Source organism: Sus scrofa, chromosome 5, assembly GCF_000003025.6.
Source record: "Sus scrofa isolate TJ Tabasco breed Duroc chromosome 5, Sscrofa11.1, whole genome shotgun sequence".
Classification (NCBI taxonomy): Eukaryota; Metazoa; Chordata; class Mammalia; order Artiodactyla; family Suidae; genus Sus; species Sus scrofa.
The window spans coordinates 33,747,893-33,773,845 of record NC_010447.5 but is presented as its reverse complement, the minus strand read 5'-3'; the positions used below and the strand labels follow the sequence as shown (position 1 = coordinate 33,773,845).

General features: G+C 37.6%; 1 protein-coding gene and 1 pseudogene across 7 annotated transcripts in view; one reads left to right on the top strand and one right to left on the bottom strand.

The window, feature by feature from the left end:
• The window catches only part of FRS2 (fibroblast growth factor receptor substrate 2), a 127,521-nt gene that overhangs the window by 79,107 nt on the left and 22,461 nt on the right, over window positions 1-25,953 (bottom strand).
• LOC110260580 lies at window positions 4,329-8,983 on the top strand (annotated as a pseudogene).

Here is a 25,953-nt window from a genome sequence, read left to right as displayed (position 1 = left end):
TCTCTCATACTAACAGTAGAGCAAATGTAGGAAGGTCAAGTCTAGGGCAGAGGTGGCAGCACTTAAGAGTTATCCAGGGCTAGCAGTGCCACTGGGGCAGGCTGTGGCGTCTGTCAGTCTGTCTCTAGATGGTACTAACATCCTCATGGGAATCATTGTGCAATGTGATTTTGGGCATTGTTTCTAGCCGCTTAGCCCTAATGCAGTTCTCTCAACTCTCAAAACAATTTGATGAGCCACTGAGCTTTATCCAGTATCCTTTTAAAATACATGATATGCTTTAATTGGTTTTTACTGCCACCAAGAATTCTGACTGACACATCAGGTAGGGGTAACATCCATTCTCACCTGCCCCACCCCCACAGGGGCAAAAAAGACTCTATTTTAATTTTTTTATTAAAGTATAATTGATTTACACTGTTGTACCAATTTCTGCTATACACAAGGTGGCCCAGTCATATATATACATATTCTTTTTCTTATATTATCTTCCATCATGGTCCTTCCCAAGAGACTGGATATAGTTCCTGCCAATACACAATAGGACCTCACTGCTTATCCATTCTAAATGTTAGTAGTAACTCCCAGTCCATCCCTGTCCCTTTCCCCTAGCCCTTAGCAACCACAAGCCTGTTCTCTAATAATCTCCCCAAAGAAATATAAAAAGTAATGTTCACTTTCAACCAATGGATTTATCCTGTGAGGTCCTAGAAATCTTATTTTTATAAATTTTGGATAATGATTTTCTTAATTTAGAATATGAGAAACGTCTAATCAATTTTAGATTTACTTCAAAGGAACACAGTCGAGGAGAAGTGACAACACAGGAAAATACCTATATATGCAAGGAGTCTCACTGAGGTCACAGAAATTATCCCAACATGCCTGAAACCATTCTCAATGTATTCCCAACAGCTTTTTACCCAGCAAGAGCTTTTGCACTTGAGTTCTATAACATAGAAGTCCCTCCTCTTCCTAAGGGTTACTTTAAGGTCAAAAAATTTTAAACTATTATCAAAAGGCCTTAAATATTCCTATTCTGTTTTAACAAATAACTCAGTAAAATATCTGTATAACAGATTCTCTCTTAGCAGAGCAAGTCAGTGCCTGATTACCACATGCTGATTTTTCTGTATGTAAAACACACTCCTCGGTTCCCTGGTGGTCGAGTGGTTAGGACTTGGCCCTTTCACTGCTGTGGCCCGGATTCAATCCCTGGTGTGTGGCCAAAAAAAAAAAGGAAAAAGAAAACACACTCCTCTTCCTCTGCCAGATCTCTCTACATAGCAATTTTATAGTTCAATAATGCTTTTTCCACTGTTTAGAATGGTAAAGCTCAAATCCATTAACTTTATTACTTGTCAATATAAATGTAATATAAGGTTTGTAGAGAGTGTGAAACTGGGGGGCAAAGTGGTTTTTTTTAACCTCAGAAGATAGTTACCACATAGAGTTGAAACAGTGTTTTAATGAATAAAAGAGCAACCTAAACAAAATTAAACATCGCTTTTTTAAAAAAAAAGTGATGGTCTTTTCAGATTAAAATTTAGAAAAAAAAGAATCAAGCATTTAAAAATGTATACTGACATCTAATCTATACCTAACATATTAAAAATTCAGCAGAAAAATAACCTGAGTTTTGGCAAAGATCTGTGAAAGAAAAAAAAAGGCCATAGAATGTCAGGGCTTATGACAATCATATATTAGAGCCATGTTAAAGGGCAGAAGCCACTGACCCAAGAAACCTATCTTCTGATTCCTAACTGAGTGATGTCATTAAAACATCTTCAGCTTTTCCTTCAAAGAGCGTCAAAATGAAGTTAATTGTATATCGTGTGGTATTAATTCCTAGATTTAAAATAACAAAAAGATTACTAAATCTAAGATAAGTAATTTTAAAATTCAACTGTTAATACTCTTTTTAATAGAGTTCTGATTTATGGTAATTTATAAATACCCTGGACTTATCAACATAAAAAAAAAAAATCATGAAGAAAGGTAAAATCTTTTCATAGTGTCCATAAGTAACTCCCAAGATGTGTAAAATCATTTTTGCCTATGTGCTTACCAGTTATAATTTATTGGTTGTAACTTCTTGGATGCCATCAGAATATAACTCATACTAAACACTACGAATTTAAAATGTATGCCACTTAACAACAATAAAATATTTTTTTCTAGTTATAATCTACCGTCCCTGAAACGACACCATAATACATTATGGAAAGGTTCCTTTGTATTTGGTTTCCTTATACTAAACATACCAGGAGCTTTCTACTCAGGGGAGTAAGAAGAAAAAATTAACACAAAATCAAACTCTTCTTTAAATGAGACATGTCCAAGTCAGCCTAAAAAACTAGCTATATTAACATTTCATGAGAGGCAAAGGAGATCCAAGGCTAAAGAACTAAGGCTAGCTCTGGATTACTACCCTGCTATGAAGAGTTATTTATGCTATGAAACAACAGTTAACAGCCAAAACAGTGTAAAAAAAAAAGCAGCAGCAGCAGCTAAGAGACTCCCCATCAAAATAATGTGCAAGAACAAAAAGTACAGGAAACTCAAGAGAACAGGGAGAAGATATGTGCACAAAGAGACAAAGAAGGTGTATAGCAAACAATGGAAAACTCAAGGCACACTTACTGCTATTTCCCCCTTTTCAAAAAACTGGCTGACACAAACAACAGGTGACAGCTCTGTAGAGATTGGCAAAGGGCTCCAAACCTCGAGATGGCTATTACAAAGCAATAGGAATTATCAGACCAAACAAAATATTGCCATTTCTGGTTTAGATTGAGTGGAGGAAGATTATGGAGAAGGAGGGAATGAGTGTATGGAAAAACAATAATAGCAAGAGCCACAAACATTTACTGAGATACTTCCTTCATTTTTAAGGTCACAAATACTGTTTCACTTAGTCCTCAAAAAAGCTTCAAAATTACTAACATTATACACAGTGTGTAGATAAGAAAAAGCTGAGGTTTACAGAATTTTAAACAACTAACTTGACAGAGTCATACACACAATCAGTGGTGGAACTGGGGCTCTAACATGGACCTGTGTACTTTACCTAACTCCTTTTAACGGATCCGGCTATTCAACTCACCTACATCTATCTATCCTCCTATGTAAATCTATCAGAACAGATTTCTTAAAATTAAAGTTTGATAATTTAAGTAATAGCCTGTTTCTAACTGAAAGTCTGGAAAATATAATGGATGTATCAAAATTCCTATCTTTTTTATTGCCTCTATAATTAATATTTTAATGAACGCCTTGTACATAAATCTCTGTGCACATTTTATTCCATTTATAAAGCATTACAAATGGAACTCTGGGTCAAGGCATGTGAATATATTCTGCCAGAACATCTGATTTTAATATAACTGAATGATGAATAGATTATATAGCTCCTTAAGAAAAACGACTGTGCGTTATTCTCCCTTATGCACAATGCCTAGGCACGTATATAGCGTTTCATGACTGCTGAATGAGTGGAAGTTTCTCTTCCCTTAGCACAATCTCTGAAGAAAGAAGTAGGGAGTTCCCGTCGTGGCGCAGTGGTTAACGAATCCAACTAGGAACCATGAGGTTGCAGGTTCGGTCCCTGCCCTTGCTCAGTGGGTTAACGATCTGGCGTTGCCGTGAGCTGCGGTGTAGGTTGCAAACGCGGCTCGGATCCCGAGTTGCTGTGGCTCTGGCGTAGGCCGGCAGCTACAGCCCCAATTAGACCCCTAGCCTGGGAACCTCCATATGCCTCAGGAGCGGGCCTAGAAAAAGACAAAAAGACAAAAAATAAAAGACATTGGATATCTTATAGTATATTTTAAAAATATAATATTTTAGTAGGTATGTAACACACTGCAGACATTATTTTTTCCAGTTTATTATCTATATACCTTAATCTGCTACTGTCCATGGAAATCAGTTCTGAACATGTTCATATAGAAAATTCAGAGAGCTAAATAGTAACCAGATTTGTTATTTTACTTTGACTTTCTATCAAAAATCATCATCTATTATCAAGTTCTAATGATATTATGATATAATGACAATATCAATGTCCCCATAGAGATGTCCCCATAAAGATGAAGATTGACTACAAAACAATCTGCCAGCTGGCACATCTAGCACTTTAGACGTATTAATTTAATCTTTACATGATATTATTATTATCTCTATAAGTAAAGAAACTGAAACAGAGAGCAATCAGAAACTTGCTTAAACTCTGGCATTCTGGCCACACTTCTAATTACTATACAGAATTGACTCCCAGTAATAAGAAAAAAGCACTTAGTTTTCCATGGATACTAGTGATACAGGGCACAATGACAGTACGCTTACCAGAAAACAGAAAATCAAATTCAATCAATCCAGGTGGATTACTTATTCATTTAACAAGTAATTATTTATTATCTTTGTGGGCCAAAAACTGTATCAAATTGTGGGGTATTCTCCAAACATTGGGAAACACTAGGTCTAAGAAAGATGGAGACAGATCAGCATAAGGGTAGATATCTAGTACAAACAAACAGATCTAACCTGGTGAGAAAAAACAGAATTATTCAATTGGGTCATGACACAGAAAGAGTAATTAACTCTGCCTGGGGCACTCAGAGGAGTTAGTTACACAGAGGAGGAAATACCTCAAGTGCACTTTGAATCACAGACTTCTACAGAAATTTGTAGTCTGTCTCCCCAGATCCCTCCCCACAGAAGGGCCAGGTTCTCACTGCTATGAAAACCAGTGCAGCAGCACAGAACACGTCTCAGCCCAGCAGAACCATCTTAGGTTTGCTGGAGGGGAGTATGGGGTTACATACAATATGTCTGAGTGATCAAACCACTGTCAACACAATGGCAACCAGCAATAAGAAGGAGCCTATTTATAAAGCTTAATTTTATAGCCAATATAGCTACAAAACTGCCTTTATTTGTTTGATATACCTATACTTAAATCCCTAATTTTGTAAATGATTTTTACTTTTTCCATTAATAGTCGGTTTACAGTGACATTCCTAATTTTTAAAAAAACTAAATTTAAAAAATAATAAGGAATGTTGGAGGGAAAACAGACCTTCAGTTAAGCATGACTGACCTTGACTCCTCCCTGAAACCTCACCTTAAAAAGCTAAAGGGATTTTTAGAAGTATAAAACCTATAAGGATGAGAGAATGGGAAAAGACAAAACAGTAAATGAGAGAAGTCAACAATACTGTGGAAACCAGAAAGGGAAAAAAGAGATAACTAACCTCAATAGACTAAGAAAGCTAGAATTTAAACCTGAGAGAAGAAGCCATCAAGATGCAAGCTGATAAACACAGAAAGTAGAATAATGGTTGCTAGTGGGCGAGGTAGTTGCTAAATGGGCAATTACTGTTTCACAGGTACAGAGTGTCAGGTGGGGATGATGTAAAAGTTCTGGAGATTGACAGACAATGGTGACCACTGCTACCTAACAATGAGACTCTCTTTAATGACACTGAATTGTATACTTTAAAACGGTTATAATGGTAAATTTTATGTTACATGTATTTTACCAATTACCACCACCACAAAAAAAAAGAAAGCAGCAGCAAGTTGACTCATGCTAGAGAGATTCAGGTATTGGAAGCATGATGCAGACAAAAACCAAGGTGTGGCTAGAAACAAGATGACTGGTGGAAGAAAGGTTCACTTTAGTGGTCTCACCTCATAAACCAATCTTCTCCCCATCTCTGGAGAGGGTGGTCCAGAGACCCTGATCTTTGGAACACAAGTCAAAACTGAAAGCAAAACAAAATGATTACTGAAAAGCAAGAAAACTATTTGAAAGTCCGTATTCCAAAGAGGAGACAGAAGGCTGTCTCCAAGAAGAAAAAGGAACTGACAAATTACCTGATATGTCCAACCATACTAAAAGGTGTTTCATATTTGTCAGAGAATTAAGACTGAATTAAACAGGCACAAAGTACATAAAGTTTCAAACTCACATAATTATTTGAGAAAACAGTAAGTTGGACAAGAAAGGAAATACAATCATAGTGAATTTTGTGATAGAGGTGTGAAAAAATCCGCATAGTCATAGTAATCTAAATACTAAAGAATTTACCCCCCCAATCTGATATCCTATAAAAGGAAGATGAGAGAAAGGGAAATATGTATAAATGTTTGCAGGCAGCAGAGAGAATAAGATGACTAATACTCATTTTTCTTAGAAGGAAGTGAGTAGCTACCATCTAAAATGAAAAGCCAACGAAAATCAGAACTGACTTTGAAAAATAAAGGCAAGTAAGAATAGCTGCAAGAACTGAAACTGACTGCCTCTAAAGGCTGGGAATTGGAGGTGAGATGAGGAGAGACGGAGTCCTGGTGTTTTTATAAACCTTGAATACTATCTGACTTTTAAAACTATATTATGTACAAAGATCACTTTCATTTTAAAATAAATAAGAATTTAACTTACAGAGGCAAAGAAGATTGTCATAATATTATTAAAAAGATCTCAAATTGTCTAAATTGATGATACATGATTCTTTTCAAACTTTGATGTTTTTGGTTTTTTGGCCCCACCCACGGCATATGGAAGTTCCTGGGCCAGGAACCAAATCCAAGCCGCAGCTGCAACCTATGCCACAGTTGCTACAATGTGGGATCCTTAACCCACTGCACTGGGCCAGGTATCAAACCCACACTGCTGCAGAGAGAGACAACACTGGAACCTTAACCCACTGCATTACAGTGGGAACCCCCCAAACTATTATGTTAACTTTCTGTAATTCAGTAATACTGAGGTCAATATGCTGCCCTGCCCTTGAACGCTGCTGGGCATCATCAAAACGAGGCTCCAATGGGAGGAAATGGTGCTGAAAATGTTGCCCCCGACCAGCCTGCTAACCCACCAGCTGAGAACACAGTTGTGGGGGGAAACCCTGATGTCCAGGATGACAAGACAGAAGAGGAGGAGGAGGAGGAGGAGGAGGAAAACAAGGAGGAAGAAGATGTAGCTAATGCTGACAACGGGACCCAGGACAACATGAACTGGAATGCTGTAGAATGGGACCAAGCTGCCAAGGGCTCACATGGAAAAGAACTCTGGAACTTGACAGACCACTTCTTTTTCTGCATGTCTTCTGGGGGGCATCTTTAAACACACTGTTCATTCCTCTCTTTGTGTTATTGCCCTTAGCACACTGGTCATTTCTCCCTTGTTGGTTTGAGATTTGAAGACTATATCCAAGCATCTCATTTTGAAGGCCTAATCACAACCAGAACTGGGTATATACTTCTAGCAATAACGATTTGTCATGGCTTGGCAACTCTTGTTAAATTTCATAGGTCTCATAGCTTGCTTGGAGTCTGCTATATTGTTGCTAAGGTCTCTTTGTTGGTGGTAGAAATTGGGAGTGTTCCCTCTCATTTGTGGTTGGTGGCTGGTGGCTGGATATCTGTTCCCTGGAAATGTTTGATGTTACTCTGAAGGATCAAGAACTGAGTTTTTAGTTGGCTTCAGAAACTACCATGTTTGTGCACTGACTAGTGGGAATGGTATCTGTGTTCTTCTTTGCCTCCTTCATTCTGTTTTTGGTACTTCAACCCAGTATGTTGTGGTTTCTAAGGAATCTGAATGATCCAAATTTCAATCCAGTACAAGAAATGATTCACTTGCCCATCTACAGATATCTCTAAAGATTTATTTTGAAGGTGATTATCTGCAGTTCCACTGTCCTCTTGGTTCTTTGGCTACCTAGATGTGTAATTAAGAGTCTGCTGCTTAATTTTCTTCCATATAATGCCATGCTCTATAGCGATGATGACTAGCCATATAACGGCAGTGATGTTGCCGGTGGCATGGATGCCACAGGGATGCAGAATGATCTTCAGAAGGCTAAAGGGTGGTCCTTCATGATAATGTGAAGATTTTGATAGTTGCGTGCTGCTGGCTGGAGTTGTCCTGCTTCTTCTGTGGCTCCTGTTTGAGCTTGTTCCTCTCCTGAGGGTTGCCTTGGACCAAACTCCTCTTTTTCACCTGTTGCAGGACTGGGCACCTGGAACCCTGCACACCAAAATCACTGCAGCGAACTGAAGGGTCCTCAGTGGTGGTTGAAAAATGTAATTCAGCAGGTTTGCGCAAATGGCATCCAGAACACTGACTTTCACTATACCATTCCGAAAATGGCAGTGCCAGTGATCTCTGTGCTCTTGCTTTCCCTGTGTGTACCTTACATCAACGTGTCCGACATCATTCCTTTACTAAGAGTTACTGCAGAAATGCAAAACTTGGTCCACCTGCAGTTTATCCATTTTTACTGAAGGCTGTGGTATTGGTGGAAAACTTATCTTCACAGGTCTGCAAGTTTAAGCACCTTTATGAACATATTAAAAATGACAAGTACCTTGTGGGCCAACACCTCCTGAACTATGAATGGAAATCAGGCAAACAGGTGCATCTCTGCCACCTCTACAGTAATTCCAAGATAAAGAGGTTACTTCAACTACCTTAACCTTCCCTTTGCCCTCACATGTCCTTTTTTTGTGGACTTCTCTCTTTGGTGATTTCTTTCCCAGTGCTCTCTTAACATTTTTTCTAAGTTAAATGTATTTAATAACTTGTATTCTCAGCATTCAGAGAACAGCACTGCAAGGCTCTGCTGGCCTTCCTGAGTTTTCTGACATCATTGATGTCTGAGGTTTATTTATGTGTAAATAGAAGCTCCTGGATACCCTAAACCTTAAACAGAATGTGCATTGTACATCTTCGGTTTCTGGAGCAGAGAAAGGTTTGCTGCAGGGCCATGCAAGGAGATGGGTGGCTTGTGCCCCAAAATATCTCCAACTCTGCATCTTTAAACAAAACATACGTTAATTTATTAAATCTAGTTGCCACTCGAAACAAACAAACAAACAAACAAACAAAAAACACCTGGACTTCTCGCCCTGGCACAGTGGTTTAATGATCCAGCTTGTCTCTGTGGAGGCACTGGTTCAATCCCTGGCATGGTGCAGCAGGGTAAGGATCCAGCACTGGTGCAGCTGTGCTGTAGGTCACAGCTCCAGCTCAGATTCAATCCCTGGCCCAGAAACTTCCATATGCCATGGGGGTGGCCAAAAAAGAAAAAATAAAATAAATAAAAAATAAAATTTAAAAAATATCTTTCTTATAGCACAATTCATGAACTGATACAGTAAGCAATTCACTGGAGAAATATTTTGGACATGTAGCAATTCTAAAGCCTAACTGTTTAAAACCACTATATAAATACAGTATTTTATTTATTCCTTTCCCCCTAAGAATACATATATTTGGAAATATTTCTATAAAGGCTTATATTATTTGTAACTCTTGGATCAAATCCAAATTTTGACATTTCAAATGACTAGCATTTTTAAGCACCAGCGATGGCAGAATTGAATTTAAGTCTAAATGTCAAATGAAACAAATGGACAAACTGAAAGGCTACTCATGGAAAAATATATAAAAGTACTAAACATGTAAAAGAAAACAGGAAACAATCTTATCTGTAAGAACTGTACAACTTGCAACTTTTAAAAGTCACATTCTTGTGGGCACAAATTCACCAACTAAATATAATCTAATTAACATATTTCTTCTACACAGTCAAAACCAAGAACTTCATTCCAGAAAACGAAAATACTTCAAAGCACAAGATTAAAACCATGAACAACTACATCAGAAACTACATGATTTTTAAAAAATTAATAAAGTCCTTTTCATATAAAGATAAAAGTTGAGACTTGGCTGGCTTTTCCAGCAGTACTAGTGAACTGTACTGATCATACCATTTAGTTGCTCAATTTCATGCATCAACTATACAGCAAATTTACAAATACTCAAAAATCACAAAGGTTTAAGAGGATTAAAATCATATATGTTACATTGTTTACACTCATACTCACATAGCCAAGCAAGAAATAAAGTCAGAAATAGCCAACCAAAGAAAACCTCAAGAATTTATCACTGAGGGCCCACATGTTAAGAGATTATGAGAGGGAAAAATGCCAGAGACAAGACTCCTGCACTCAAGGAGTCTGAGTTTAGCAGTGCAGGAGCAGAGATAAGAGGCAGGTGTAGTGGGGTTGCCAAGACTAAGACATGAAAATAATTTGTGAACAAAATAAAACAGTGAAATGATTGAGTACTAGGCTATAAACTACAAAGGATAAATTTAGAAAAGAGGAAGACAACAGCTGCCTTGAAAAAAGTAGGCATGGAACTAGATCTCAAAGAGGTAAGAGAAGTGTTTGAAGAAATAAAGGAGAAAGATCAATGTCTCTGTCTTGTCTTCTTTTTCACTCTCTCAAGAGTTTGCTATATACTTAGAATTTTTTCATATTGAAATACTGGGAACAAATGTATGCAAAATCAAAAAAGGAAAGCAATCTGAAAGAGAACTGACCCAAAAAAGGGAAAATAAATGAAGTAGTAAACAGGAGAAATTATCCACAAAGAAAAAAAATTTTTAAATCTTAACCAACAACCATATATATCAACTGTATATCAATAAATATTTGTATTATTTTGATTAGTCTCATGCCATTACCTGAAGGAGAATAAAAGCGTTATAATCCCATCGCCACAATGAGAGACTGACAAAACTAGTTTTAACAAAAACTACATTAAGGACAGCTGAGATTTCCCAATTTACAGTCCTATAATATATCCATTATTATACTACACACTATTTTATGTATTAAATATTTTACACTAGACTTACTTCATTATCAACCTCAATTTCCTATAACCAAAAATATAAGGATGTTATACAAAAAAAAAAAAAGATGCCCATCTTAAACTAAGTGTGCTATAATATACAAGAGTCAACTCAGTCTCAGTTGAGACCACAAAACTTTTACAACCACAACCATGGCCTTTCCAGTAAATTGAGATATGTTACTATTCCAGAACTATTCCTCTATTCCTTTTTTTTTTTTTTTTTTAAGCTGCACCCACAGCATATGGAAGATTCCAGGCTAAGGGTCAAATAGGAGCCATAGTCGCTGGTCTACACCACAGACACAGCAATGCCAGATCCAAAGCGTATCGTTGACCTATGCTGCAGCTTGTGGCAACACTGGATTCTTAACCCACTGAGCAAGGCCAGGGATAAAACCTGTGTCCTCATGGATACTAGGCGAGTTCTTAACCTGCTGAGCCACAAAAGGAACTCCCCAACAGCCCACTCTGATGGGAAGAAGGAGAGAGAGTAATGCCCAGTCAGCAAACTTCAGAGCTAAAATCATACTTCCAAGGAATTCTTATATAGAACTTTTTCAATGTTTTATCTAAATTATTTTGGTTGTAAGCGGACAGTTACCTAAATAGAGATTAAAAATCAAAGAAAAATAATGTATCTAAATGAAATACTATAAAATAAATATAAGTATAAAATGTACAAGTTATTATGCCATACAGTTATTAGTCACAAACTTACTATGTTTCCTCAGGAAATATAAATGAGTATTACTTTTTACACCTAAACCAAAATTTCCCTTCTCTAAATTGACAAGATCTTATTAGTGTTTCTACATCTACAAGTGGTATCTATATTACTAGTGTACCCTAAACTGAATTAATATTCATCACAAACTGAAAAACACTCATTGGTCTAGCATCTGGGAGCCACTGTCTCTCACATTCTCTCTCATTTCTGTTTTCCCACACGAAAAGGCAGAAGACTCATGCTCGGCCATTACACCCACACCTGAAACACCCGAGCAGTAGCCAGGTGCTCCCTCCTCCTTCCACAGGAATCCACTACTGAATTAATTGATCCCAGTTACTCAGGATACAAAAGGGTGTAACTGAGTTTCCTTTTTTGCTTTTTTTTGCTTTTTAGCTTTATAGGGCTGCACCCGCCACATATGGAAGTTCCCAGACTAGGGGTTGAATCCGAGCTGCAGCTGCCCGCCTACACCACAGCCACAGCCAACACCAGATCCGAGCCACGTCCGCAACCTACACCATAGCTCAGAGCAACACGGGATCCTTAACCCACTGAGCAAGGCCAGGGATTGAACTGGCAGCCTCATGGATACTAGTCTGATTTGTTTACACTGTGCCACAAGAACTCCTTCCTTTCAACATTTTTACCTGTGTTTTCATGTGTGACTGAGAGGAGCAGGGACGAGGAGTTCTACAGGAGCCACAAAGGAACCAAAAACAACCTCCAGTGCTCTACGGCAGCTATGGCAGAGTACAAAAGCTAATTACCTGGATTGGAGGAGCAAGAACTTAAGCCTAGCTCTGCCACTTAACTATTTCCTAGTTAAGTGACCTCTTTCACTCAGCAATTCAGCTTGCCATGTTCAGTTTAGTAGACTTTTTTGATAATATCCATAATCTTAAATCGCTCCACCAAGCAGCCATGTAGTTGTGGATAGATCATTACTGCTATTTACCTTTGGATATGTGATTTTTTTAGCACACATATTCCTGGTCAAGACAGATTAACACTTAATTATCTGAACCTATCACCAAGAAAATAACTACAGTGGGTATCAAGAGCAAACCAGAAGTTGGGGTCAGTGTTTTATCAATTATATTCAGAAAATCAATAACAAATAGCAACATTAACTAAAGTACTTTATTAGCCACTCAGGAATTTATTATTTTTAATTTGCTGAAGATGTAACAAACAGTTCATACACAGAACAGACTTTTATGTATTAAATTATTGGTCTTTATCAATGATCATAGATCAGACTAGCAAAATATTTGAGAACAAAATAGTATACCCTAAGATACTGGGTTAGACTCCACTTAACTTTAGCTACATTTTACTGATAATTGTAAAAAAAAAAAAAAAAAAAAAAAAAAGCCACTACATAAACTTCTAGAACTTACAAAAAATTAAACTATACAATGTTTTATTGCTTCCACTAAAGTTTTATCTAATAGCTTAATATAGTGTTAACATTTATTAAACAGTCTCCTTAAATATATTTAAATAGTTAACAGTATTAACACCTTATTAAAATTCTTTCCACTGAAGAATACTTAGTATTTTTTCAGTTTATCAGCATAATTGTATTTGTAGTACTATTCTAAAATATTGGATGAACTAGAAGACTAAAAGTTAATTATAATTTTTTGAAATATCTGGGATCAAACCAAATGTTACAGAATTGAGGAGTTCCCGTGGTGGCGCAGTGGTTAACGAATCTGACTAGGAACCATGAGGTTGCGGGTTCGATCCCTGCCCTTGCTCAGTGGGTTGGGGACCCGGCGTTGCCGTGAGCTGTGGTGTAGGTTGCAGACGTGGTTCGGATCCCGAGTTGCTGTGGCTCTGGCGTAGGCTGGTGGCTATAGCTCCGATTCAACCCCTAGCCTGGGAACCTCCATATGCCGCAGAAGTGGCCCTAGAAAAGGCAAAAAGACCAAAAAAAAAAAATTATAGAATTGAATTAAAACAACAAAATCAAATATATTCTTTGGGGATACAGGGCCAAAAACCAGACTTCTGGAAGTCTTATTAACATTAAGACAATAAACTAAATTTTGAAACAATTCCCAGAAGTGTTAATGCTCTTCTTCATGAAGAGAAATGTATGCAAAATTAGCATGTCTTAAAAGCCAACTCAAACAGCGCTGGAGTAAAAATAAAATACATCTGAAGATAACTTTACTGTCTCATAATTTTTTTAAAGCACTAGAAGAAAATTTAAGGCTAAAGTAGTATAAAAGCATTAATCAAAGAAAATATGAAGATAAAAATAAGAGAAGAAAAATGAAAGAAACACTTCTGGAACAAAAGGGGAAGGAGGATTCTAATTAACCCAAGATGAAAATAAAAGGAAAAAAAAAAAAAAAAGAAACTCTTGTGCAAAAGCAGTTTTGGAATTTGCCTTGAAAACTAAGCATACAGAGTAATTAATATAAAATATGAGGTCTCATCTACTGTACCAAAGCAGGAAAAATCTTCCCATGTATACTCAATGAAGACTTTTCCTCCACTATAAATTCACAAAAGGTTTTTGTTGGAGCAATTTACTACGCCTATTCTCAGCCCTAGGATATTTTCGTACCCAATCTCAAATTGGAAATGGGATGCTATCTGTCCTCGAAATGTCGAGTTATTGGCAGATACATTGTTCCATGTCTAATAAGAACTTTTATGTTCCACTACAAATCTTTTAAGTGGTGTTCTTATTTAGATGTAACTAAGACCACCTGTATATTTTAAAATATAAATCAAAACTTATGGGATACATTGCTCATTATTACGTATCTGAACCACCATTCCCTATCTCACCCCAGCACTGACTAGGAAAAGGGAGAGAAGAGACACTGCTCCGCCACTTGGCCACTTCCCACTACCTACCTCTGCCCAAGCTCCTCTTCAGAGCCCAAAGGGAAATCTTTACTACGATTGGGGCAGAAGGTCATAATTTCTTGCCATCGATAAATGTATTAAGGAGGACTGACACAACAGAGGCAACTGCAGCACTGACTGTCAACCATACAACGGAGACTATCGCAGCAGGCAGAGTTCTAAGATCCAAGATCCCTGCTCCTTAGTATTTAAGCTCTTGCATAATAATCCCTGGGACTATGAATATGATGGGAGTTCACTCCCATGATTAGGTTAACTTTAAGAAAGTGAACTTAGGTGTTCCCCGTCGTGGCGCAGTGGTTAATGAATCTGACTAGGAACCATGAGGTTGCGGGTTCGGTCCCTGCCCTTGCTCAGTGGGTTAAAGATCTGGCGTTGTTGTGAGCTGTGGTGTAGGTCGCAGATGCGGCTCAGATCCCGCTTTGCTGTGGCTCTGGTGTAGGCTGGCAGCTACAGCTCCGATTAGACCCCGAGCCTGGGAACCTCCATATGCCACGGGAGCAGCCCAAGAAATGGCAAAAAGACCAAAAAAAAAAAAGAAAGAGGACTTAGAAAGAGGAATTTTCCAGGTAGGCCTGAGCTAACCACATAAACCCTTTCAATCTGGGTCTAGAAATGAGACAGGAAAGTCAAAAAGATTGAGAGTGAGAAAGCCTGGACTTGAAGGATATTCTGCATAGCTGGCTCTGAAGATGGAGTGGCCATGCGGCAAAGAACAGAAGGCCCTCTCTATGAGCAGAGAGTGGCTCCCAGTTGACAGCGAGTAAGGAAATGGATCTCAGTCCTACAGCTGCAAAGACCAAGTTTTGCCAACAATCTGAACGAGCTTTGGAAGTGAGCTTTGGAAGAGCTTCCAGACAAGAACTGAGCCCAGCGGACACCTTGATTTCATCAGCCCTGTGATACCCTGAGCAGAGAATACAGGGTTCTGACATATAGAACTGTGAGCTAATAGGTATTGTTTTAAACCCTAATTTTGTGATAATTTGTTACTCAGCAAAAGACATCTAATAGAAGGATTCTTTGGAGAGAAAGGAGGTACACTGCTACTGCAGCATGTTTTAGCGCTGCTACTGAAACACGTTTTAGCAATAGCAATACCTGACACAACATAAATTTCCCTGAAAACTCAAGCAGGGTCACATTACAGGGAACTTGCTTGGAAACTGCCTTGCTTTCATTTTCTTCATATTTATCATTATCAGTCGATGTATAATTTCTTTACTACTTGTTTCATTCACTGTAATGAAAGCTTCATCAGAATGTCTCTTATTCACTATCCATAAGAATGTCTCTTATTCTCCCCTGAATATTCAAACCTTAAAAATGCTTGAGGTGAGGGGAGGATAAACTAGGAGGTTGGAATTAACATACACATACTCCCATACATAAAACAGATAACCAACATCGACCTACTGTATACTCAATATTTTGCAGTAACTTATAACGGGAAAGATTCTGGGAAAGAACGAATATACATATTATACATAATACATATATAACTAAATTGCTCTGCTGCACACTTAAAACTAACACGATGTTATAAATCAGCTATACTTCAGTTTTTAAAAATTATTAACCTATTAAAAAATGCCTCACACATGCATATGCAACAAATATTTTCTGAATGGTTAATAACCGAAAATCTCAGTAAATTGTGTAACACAAAGCTTCTTAGAATAAGGAAATGAAATAACCACATCAATTGAAGATGTTGCATCCAATAAAGTACACCCATTATAAGCTCCCTTTAATACAAATCAGATACATGTCTCCCCATACACAGATGTTTCATACATGCCCTTACAAATGCCTTCACTGATACCACCCATTAAAGAATGGTCATAGCCTGGCAAACATATTAACAACAATAGAATGGTGTTTTAGTAAACAACACAATGAAATCCCAATATAAAATTGATTAAAAGGAGGAATTTACTTTCAGATTGATGGAGCCTATCCGTGTCATCAACTACGCCATACCCTGCAGAGCCAGAATTAGAATTCTTTAGAATTCCAATATGCTTGAAGAAACTCAGAGCCACACAAATCTCCAGATGAGCAGTACAGCCTATTTCTACAAACATCACATTTACATCGTTTCTTTGTTGTGCACAATCTAAAGGTTGCTCAAAATAAGTTTAAAATCTCTAACATAATGTAATACAATACGATATATATTAGTAATTATTCCTTTTAAAGACTCAGGAACTTTCAAGAGCAGATAATGAGAGATACCAGTTCTCTTTTAACACAACTCTTTTCTGCCAGAATCAAATACTTCTACGGCAGTTCCCAACTTAAACATGGTACAGTTCAAAAATGGTTTTGGGGGAGGGGGCATTCCCACTGTGGTGCTGTGTGTTAAGAGTCTGACTGCAGCTCAGGTCACTGCAGGAGAGGCAGGTTCGATCCCTGGCCTGGTGCAGTGGGTTAAAGGATAAGGTGTTGCCGCAGCTGTGGTCAAAGCTGTGGCTCAGATTCAATCCCTGGCCTGGGAACTTCCATTTGCTGCAGGTATGGCCATTAAAAAAAGAAAGAAAAAATGATTTGTTGGTTGGCTCTATGGGAGTCATGAATGCCTCTCAGCCCCACAGAATCACTGGTACAAATGGTGGTTAGGGGATGCAGTACTGTACTTCAGGTACATTACAGGATTTTATGGCCTGGCAACCACTGCTATGTATTTCATTTATTTACACTTTATCCCATTCTTTAAAATATGGGAAGGGAATGGGTTTGAATCACCGCATGTAGCAATTCAATTCTTTTAAGTACTACAATTCCTGAACAAGATTTTTTTTATTACAGTTGATTTACATGTTGTGCCAATTTCTGCTGTACAGCAAAGTGACCCAGTTATACATATACAAACATTCTTTTTCTCGTATCGTCCCCCATCATGTTCTATCCCAAAAGACTGGACACAGTTCCCCGTGCTGTACAGTAGGACCTCATTGCCCATCCATTCTAAATGTAATAGTTTGCATCTAACTACCCCAAACTCCCAGTCCATACCACTCCCTCCCCACTTCCAGCAACCACAAGTCTGTTCTCCATGTCTGAGTCTGTTTCTGTTCTGTAAATAGGTCCTTCTGGGCCTTACTTTAGATTCCACACAAAAGCAATATCATATGGTATATGGTATATGGTATATGGTATCGGACTTCCTTCACTTAGTAGGAGAATTTCCAGTTGCATCCATGTTGCTGCAAATGGCATTATTTCGTTCTTTTTTATGGCCAGTATTCTATTGTGTATATATATACCATATCTTCTTAATCCATTCATCTGTCATTGGACATTTAGGTTGTTTCCATATCTTGGCCACTATGAACATATGGGTGTATGTATGTTTTTGAATTGTAGTTTTGTCCAGATATATGCCCAGGAATGGAAATGCTGGATCATGTGCTAGTTCTATAGTTTTCTGAGGAACTTCTGGTTTTCCAATAGTGGTTGTACCAATTTACACTCCCACCAACTGTGTAGAAGAGTCCCCTTTTCTCCACACTCTCTCCAGCATTTATCTGTAGACTTACTAATGATGGCCATACTGACCAGTGTAAGGTGGTGCCTCATTGTAGTTCTGATCTGCTTTTCTTTAATAATTAGTGACAGTGAGCATCTTTTCATGTGCCTGCTGGCCATCTGCATTGCATGTCTTCTTTTGGAGAAATGTCTATTTAGGTCTTCTACCCATTTTTTTCGATTGGGTTGTTTGTTTTTTGTCGTTGTTGAGTTGTATGAGTTGTTTGTATATTGTAGAGATTAAGCCCTTGTCAATTGCATCATTTGGAATTATTTTCTCCTATTCCACAGGTTGTTTTATGTTTTCCTTTGGCGTGCAAAAGCTTGTAAGTTTGATTAGGTCCTATTTGTTTACTTTTGTTTTTATTTCAATTGCCCTGGGAGAATGCTCTAAAAAAGAACATTTGTGTGGTTTATGTCAAAGAATGTTTTGCCTATGTTCTCTTCTAGGAGTTTTATAGTGTCTTATGTTTTAAGTCTTTAAACCAGTCTGAGTTTATTTTTGTGCATAGTATGAGGTTGTGTCCTACTTTCACTGATGTACATGCATCTGTCCAGTTTTCCCAGCACCACCTGCTGAAGAAACTGTCTTTTTCCCATCTGATATTCTCGCCTCCTCTGTCGAAGACTGACTGACTGCAAGTGTCTGGGTTTATTTCCGGGTTCTCTATTCTGGTCCATTGGTCCATATGTCTGTTTTTGTACCAGTACCACACTATCTTAATGACTGTAGCTTTGTAATATTGTCTGAAGTCTGGGAGAGTTATGGCTCTTGCTTGATTTTTGTTCCTCAGGATTGCTTCGGCAATTTGGGGTCTTTTATAGTTCCACAGAAATTTTTGATTATTTGTTCTAGTTGTGTGAAAAATGTCATGGGTAATTTGATAAGGATTGCATTGAATCTGTAGATTGCTTTGGGTAGTATGGCCATTTTAACAATATTAATTTTTCCAACCCAGGAGCATGGGATATCTTTCCATTTCTTTGAATCCTCCTTAATGTCCTTGATTGATGTTCTATAGTTCTCAGCATATGTCTTTTACCTCCTTGGTCAGGTTTATTCCACGTATTTAATTTTGGGGGGGTGCAATTTATTTTTTTATATTCCTTTTCTAATATTTGTTAGTATACAGAAATACAATTAATTTCCAAATGTTAATCTTGTATCCTGCTACTTTGCTGAATTTATCAACTCAAGTAATTTTTGTGTGGAGTCTGTAAGGTTTTCTATATATAGTATCATGTTATCTGCATACAGTGACATTCTACCTCTTCTCTTCCAATTTGGATACCTTTTATTTCTTTTGTCTGTTTCATTGCTATGGCTAGTACTTCCAATACTATTTTCAATAAATGTGGTGAGAGTAGGCATCCTTTGTCTTGTTTCAGATTTTAGCAGGAAGGCTTTCCGCTTTTCTTCACTGAGTATTATATTGGTTGTGGATTTGTCACAAATGGCTTTTATCATGTTAAGGTAATGTTCCCTCTATGCCTACTTTGGTAAGAGTTTTTATCATGAATGGATGTTAGATTTTGTCAGAATTTTTTGTGCATCTATTGAGATGACCATGTGGTTTTTTAGCTTTTTTTCTGTTTAAGTGGTGTAGTACACTGATTGATTTGTGTATGTTGAACCATCCTTGGAAACTTGGGATGAATTTCACTCAGTAATGGTGTATTATCTTTTTTATATGGTGTTGGATTCAACTGGCTAAAATTTTGTTGAGAATTTTTGTGTCTATATTCACCAAAGATATTAGCCTATAATTTTTTTTTTTTTTTTGGTCTTTTTGCCATTTCTTGAGCCACTCCCCTGGCATATGGAGGTTCCCAGGCTAGGTGTCCAATCGGAGCTGTAGACACTGGCCTACACCAGAGCCACAGCAACGCAGGATCCGAGCCGTGTCTGCGACCTACACCACAGCTCATGGCAACGCCAGATCCTTAACCCACTGAGCAAGGGCAGGGATCAAACCCGCAACCTCATGGTTCCTAGTTGGATTCGTTAACCACTGCGCCACGACGGGAACTCCAGCCTCTAATTTTTTTGGTAGTATCTTTGTCTGGTTTTGGTATTAGGGTGATGATGGCTTTATAGAATGTCTTTCAGAGGGTTCCTTCTTCAACCTTTTGGAAAAGTTTAAGAAGGATGTATATAAGTTCTTCTTTGTATGTTTAGTAGAATTTACCTGTGAAACCATTTAGTCCTGGACTTTTGTTTGTAGGAGGTGTTTTTATTACATATTTAATTTCATTTCCAGTGATCGGTCTGTTCAATTGATCTATTTCTTATTGATTCAGTTTTGGTGGGCTGTACTCTAGAAATTTACCCATTTCTTTTAGGTTTCCAAATTTGTTGGCATATAATATTGTTCATAGTTTTCTCTTACACTTTTTTGTATTTCTGTAATAGACAAGACATTTTTTTTTAATTGAAAAGGTTAATATTAAATCGAGACCACCCAAATTCAGTTTGAGGATGAGGTATGGAAAGCAGGTATTTAACTTAGATATTCTTTATAATAAATTTTACAATGCAGAGAACAAAAGGCACTATTATGAGTAGTTCACAGAAAAGTAGAATGATTATATCACCATAAATTCAAAGAACTTCTGAAATATGCTCAGAATTCAGGACAAATTTTTATTTTAAGGATAACAAAAATACAAGTAAACTATTAATACATCCATATCCCCTCACCAAAAGTAACAAGAACTTCACAGCCGTAACCAGCGTTGGTTCACATCACAGTATACGACCAGGACAAATACTCTGCATAATAACTATTTCTCAAAATTATTCTCTTCCGGAGTTCTTGTCGTGGCGCAGTGGTTAACGAATCCAACTAGGAACCATGAGGTTGCGGGTTCGGTCCCTGCCCTTGCTCAGTGGGTTAATGATCCGGTGTTGCTGTGAGCTGTGGTGTAGGTTGCAGACGCGGCTTGGATCCTGCGTTGCTGTGGCTCTGGCGTAGGCTGGTGGCTACAGCTCCGATTCGACCCCTAGCCTGGGAATCTCCATATGCCGCAGGAGCGGCCCAAGAAATAGCAACGGCCCAAGAAATAGCAACAACAACAACAAAAGACAAGACCAAAAAAAAAAAAAAAAATTATTCTCTTCCACCTCCTCTTTAGAGAAACATTAATTGTGTATGTGTGTACAAGCATCTATCCATATAAAGCAGCCTAATTTATGTTTATGCCTGGATCTACAAATTTCACTTACTGAATTATTATTATCATTGAATTAACTGGATGTGCTAAATATCAATCATAAGAATAAAAATACGACCAAAAGAATGTTTTAAAGATTATTTATTTGGAAACCGGGAATGTATTTTCTTCATTGTCATATATCTTTTTTTCCCTTTTAGGGCCACACCCGCAGCATACGGAGGTTCCCAAACTAGGGGTCAAATCGGAGCTACAGCTGACAGACTACTACAGCCACAGCAACGCCAGATCCGAGCTGTTTCTGCAACCAAAACCACAGCTCACGGCAACACCAGATCCTTAACCCACTGAGCAAGACCAGGGATCAAACCTGCAACCTCATGGTTCCTAGTCGGATTTGTTTCCACTGCACCACGACGGGAATTCCCTCATTGTCATACATCTTATCCACATTTTCATTTACTCATTTTCATTCCAGATAAAACGTGCTAACACACCAAGAAATTTTATCAATTCCTATATACTGTTCAATGGAAGTGTGCTAAATCCAAATACGTGGACAAATCTAAATCCAGAACAGAGAAACTTCTTGGTGTATATTAATAGTATCACATCTTGATATGCTAATTAACACAAATCTTTTCCTGAATTTTCATCAGCTCACACAGACCTTTTTGAAACTGCTACCTCCCTAAGACTTCCAGGATATCATCACTCTCTTATCTTCCTCACTCCCTTACTTTCCTCTATGCACACAGCAGATTCCTCTTCTCTGCCGTATCTCGTGATTCCCAAAGCAAGGAATCTATATTACTTTAGGTGGCACATAAATAATAATAAAATAAATAACGTCATGAGAAAGCTACTGGTTTGTCAAGCCCTCAGGACTTCTAAGTACAAAGTCATTCTGGTTCTTTTGTTTGTTTCATTTAGCTTTTTATTTAAACTGAGAAAAGAGGATTTAGCAGGCAATAGTATCTGACTAAAATTTAATACCATTATTTTGTTGTCATCACTTTAACTTTTCCGTTGACAACTATTTAAAACAAGGAAGTGATAGTAGCTTGCCACTTATAGAACAGATTAGAGTTTCCCTTTTTAAGTAGAAGAGCTGTTTAAAGAAAGATATTAAGGAAATAACTGCATTTGGGAGTGGTCCTCAAAAAACTGTGTCAGAAACACTGCTCTGACCAGAACAGTGGCTATTTCTAAACTCAACTCTTTCTCCACATTTCCTTACTTCTACGATGACCCCGAATTCTCAGCTAAGCTCCAGATTTCCACCTAGGACACAGTACTAGCACGACTAATTCAGTGGCTCCAAAAGAAATCCATTCTCTTCTGGATCACCCAACCACCACCATCACTTACTTCCAAACTCACCATCAAAAGCTAACCAAATTCTCCTTTACACCATTCACACAATCTCAAAACCTAGTCATTATCTTTGAGTCATCCCTCTCTATTCACTGAATTCCAGCACTTACCAATTTATTCATTTCATAATTCACTCATCCCACAAACACCTATTGGGTCCCTACTGCTAAGAATAAAGTCATGTCATTTTAGAAAGCAGTTTCTTTAAAAACTTCATAATTTATGAGAGGAGACATGTTGCCCTGTGGACCCTTTCTCCAAAATTTGAAGGCAGGGTAAGGAGGACCTGAGATAGGACAGACCTGAAAAGGGATGCCTGAGAATATTAACAGTGGTTATATTTCTAAGTGACAGAAATAAAGAAAAGGACCATGTTCTTCACATTTTTCTATAATTTAAGTTTTTCATATTTTTATAATCAAGGAAAAATAAATTCCAAAAAATGTTCCCATTCGGACTCATTTCTCATTTCCCATTCCTATTCAAGCATCCTAATTCAGACTCTCATTATGTCCTCTTGCCTGGCCTCTAAACTGACCTTTGTGAAAGTCATTGCCCAATATATTACATGTACCGTTGTCACAATAATATTCTTAAATCTACCTTTACTAAATTACTTTTCTAATCAACAAATTTTAATGGCTCTCTATTGCCTATAATAACAAAAGCTGCCTACTCTACCAGCCTTTAGGGACTTCTGCAATCTAGTCCCAATCCTACCAATATAAAAAGAAAAGAGAAAAACAGTATTACCATCGGTCAAATCATAATGTTCATCAGAAAGTTAACTATAAGTTAAAATTAGCTACTTAAGACTCCAAATCTAGCAAAGTATTAATAATTCTGTCACACACTATTTCCCAGTACTCTTAAAATTTAAGTTTTTATTACATACTTCATTTTTGAAAGACTCCATTCTGGAGAACTACACAAACTACCTAGATTGTGTCAGCATACAAGCTACAGTCCAGTTAATCAGTTAATCAAAAGGTACTAATGAATGTATCCATATAACAAAAATATACTTATACTGAAGCAGAGGCATGAGAAAATGATTAATGTAATTTCTAATGATCCAAAATTAATTTCAGCAGGTAAGTGCTAGACCACCAGGCACAAAATTAATTAGGCTGAGTATATTCAATGTATATAGCTTTTTCTCTAAGTTGTTATTAGTTTGAAGCAACTGATTTCTTCCGTAAAATATCACCTAAAGATTCTAAGCGCAGTACTATTTAGAATGTACTTACTTAGTACTTAAGAATGCCATTTTTTTTGTTAGTCACTTTTGCCCAAGAGTACATGTTCTGGGACGAGAGAGGCAAATTAGGCAAAAAGTCCCTGCTCATCACTGCTCTTCAGCACCCAAGGAACATCTAAACACCTAAGGGATTTAGTTCTCACATCATTACCAGAGAATACTGAGTGAAAACCTAGAGGGAGAACTTTCTCAGATGTTGTGAGGATTAAATGCTGGGTCAATACTTAAAAGATGGTGAGAGTGAGTGACTCCTTAAATTTTGTGTTCTAGGTGCTTCCTTTCTTTACCCAATTCCTGGCCCTGGGGGTTAAGCCAGGGATACTGCTAAACACTCTATAGTGCACAGGACAATCCCTCACAACAAAGAATAACCTGGCTCAAAATATCAACAGTGTGTTAAGGGCAGCATCCACGGCATATGGAAATTCCCAGGCTAGAGATCCAAGCTGTCTCTCCAACCCACACCACAGCTCAGAGCAATGCTGGATCCTTAACCCACTAAGCAAGGCCGGGGACTGAACCCGTGTCCTCATGAATACTAGTCGGGTTCATTACCACTGAACCACATGGGAACTCCTTGATTTATTTTCTGAATCTCCTATTAAAGTCTAAGCAACTTGAAGGCAGAGTCCTTATCTTATTGGACTTAGTATCCTCAACCTCTAGAACAAAGTAAGCACTGAGTAAACATCTTAAAATGGCTTCATGGGCAAAGAAGCTCTAAGTACCTACCCACCATAACAAAGCAGTCATCACACTGCACTGTGGAGAATTACCAAAGAATGTAAGAAAACATAACTCTTGTCCTGGAGAAATTTTAAAATAGTAAAAGAAGTCTAACAAACACATATATATATGAAAGAGAGTTTAACACACAGTAGGCACTCCGACTAAGAACCATGAGGTTTTGGGTTTGATCCCTGGCTTCGCTCAGTGGGTTAAGGATCCGTGTTCCTGTGACTAGTGGTGTGTAGGTCGCAGACGTGGCTCGGATCTGGCGTTGCTGTGGCTGTGGTGTAGGCTGGCGGCAACAGCTCCGATTAGACCCCTAGCTTGGGAACCTCCATATGCCGTGGGTTCGGGCCTAAAAAGACAAAAAAAAAAAAAAAAAAAAAACCTTCATCAGTAAAATTCACATGAATAGCTGAGGCCACTAGTAGGATGGATAAAAAAATTTGAGTTAAATAGATTTAATCAGAGAAACGTCTATTTTTAACTAGTATAATCCCTCAGAGTACATGCTGCTAATATCTTCCAAAGGCAATGAAACAGTACACTTAGAGAACAAACATCAAAATCACAAGTGCTATCATTTATTATTTTAGCAGCACTCAGTTAAATTTCATAATTTAGATGATGGTAGCATATTTTAACAGGTTCAAAGGCCATTTTAAGCAATTTTTTAAACCACATTAGATTTTAATGGAAGCTTATCAAATTTCTGACATCCACAATCCATCTTAATTATCTTAAATGGTCTGAGACAGAATAAGACCAAAAAGGCTGATGCTCAAATGTCTGAATACATTGCTGAAAAGGCTGAGCTGAAGCATACCCAAAGTGTGCTAGAAGCAACTTTTAAAATGCACAAATGTAACAATTATTTTTAAACCAACAATTTTAGAAAAATAGCAGTTCCTATCTAAAGCTTATATAAATATAAGACACTGGGTTTGCAAATGTCAGCAGAGTTTTAAGATCCCTTTCCAAAGTAATAGTCTCCTTCTGTTTTGCTTGGTATCTTAATTTGCCTTTAGTTTCAAAACTAAGCTTGCCAACACTATTCCTCTCAAAACCTCAGGAATTCCATTACTAGTTTTAAACTAAATTAAAGGAAAAAAGACCCATTCAACCCATGGTAGAGGTATGTGCAAAGAGTTTGTTGTTGCTCATAAATAGACTGAGAAATTTAGACATGTCTGAAGAACAACGGCTGTATAGTCAACTCTGGTTTGCTCTACCATGAAACCAAATACAAAGAGAATTATTGCTACCAATAATTCAAGTGAGACCAACACAGATACCTTTAAACCAAATGAGATGTAACAGAACATTCTCTTTAAATCAAAGCCTTTGTGTATGCTTTCACTTTAGGAAAGAATAATTAGAATACCTTAAGAAATAATACATATGGAACCAAGATGTTAGTTACTAGCCTCTCCCCACCAAAACAATGATTAAAATGCCCTGGATACTGCTCACTCACTTGACACCAAAAATGAAGAAGAAGAAGTAGTAGTAGCAGTAGCAATAGCAGCAGCAGCAGCAGCAGCAGCA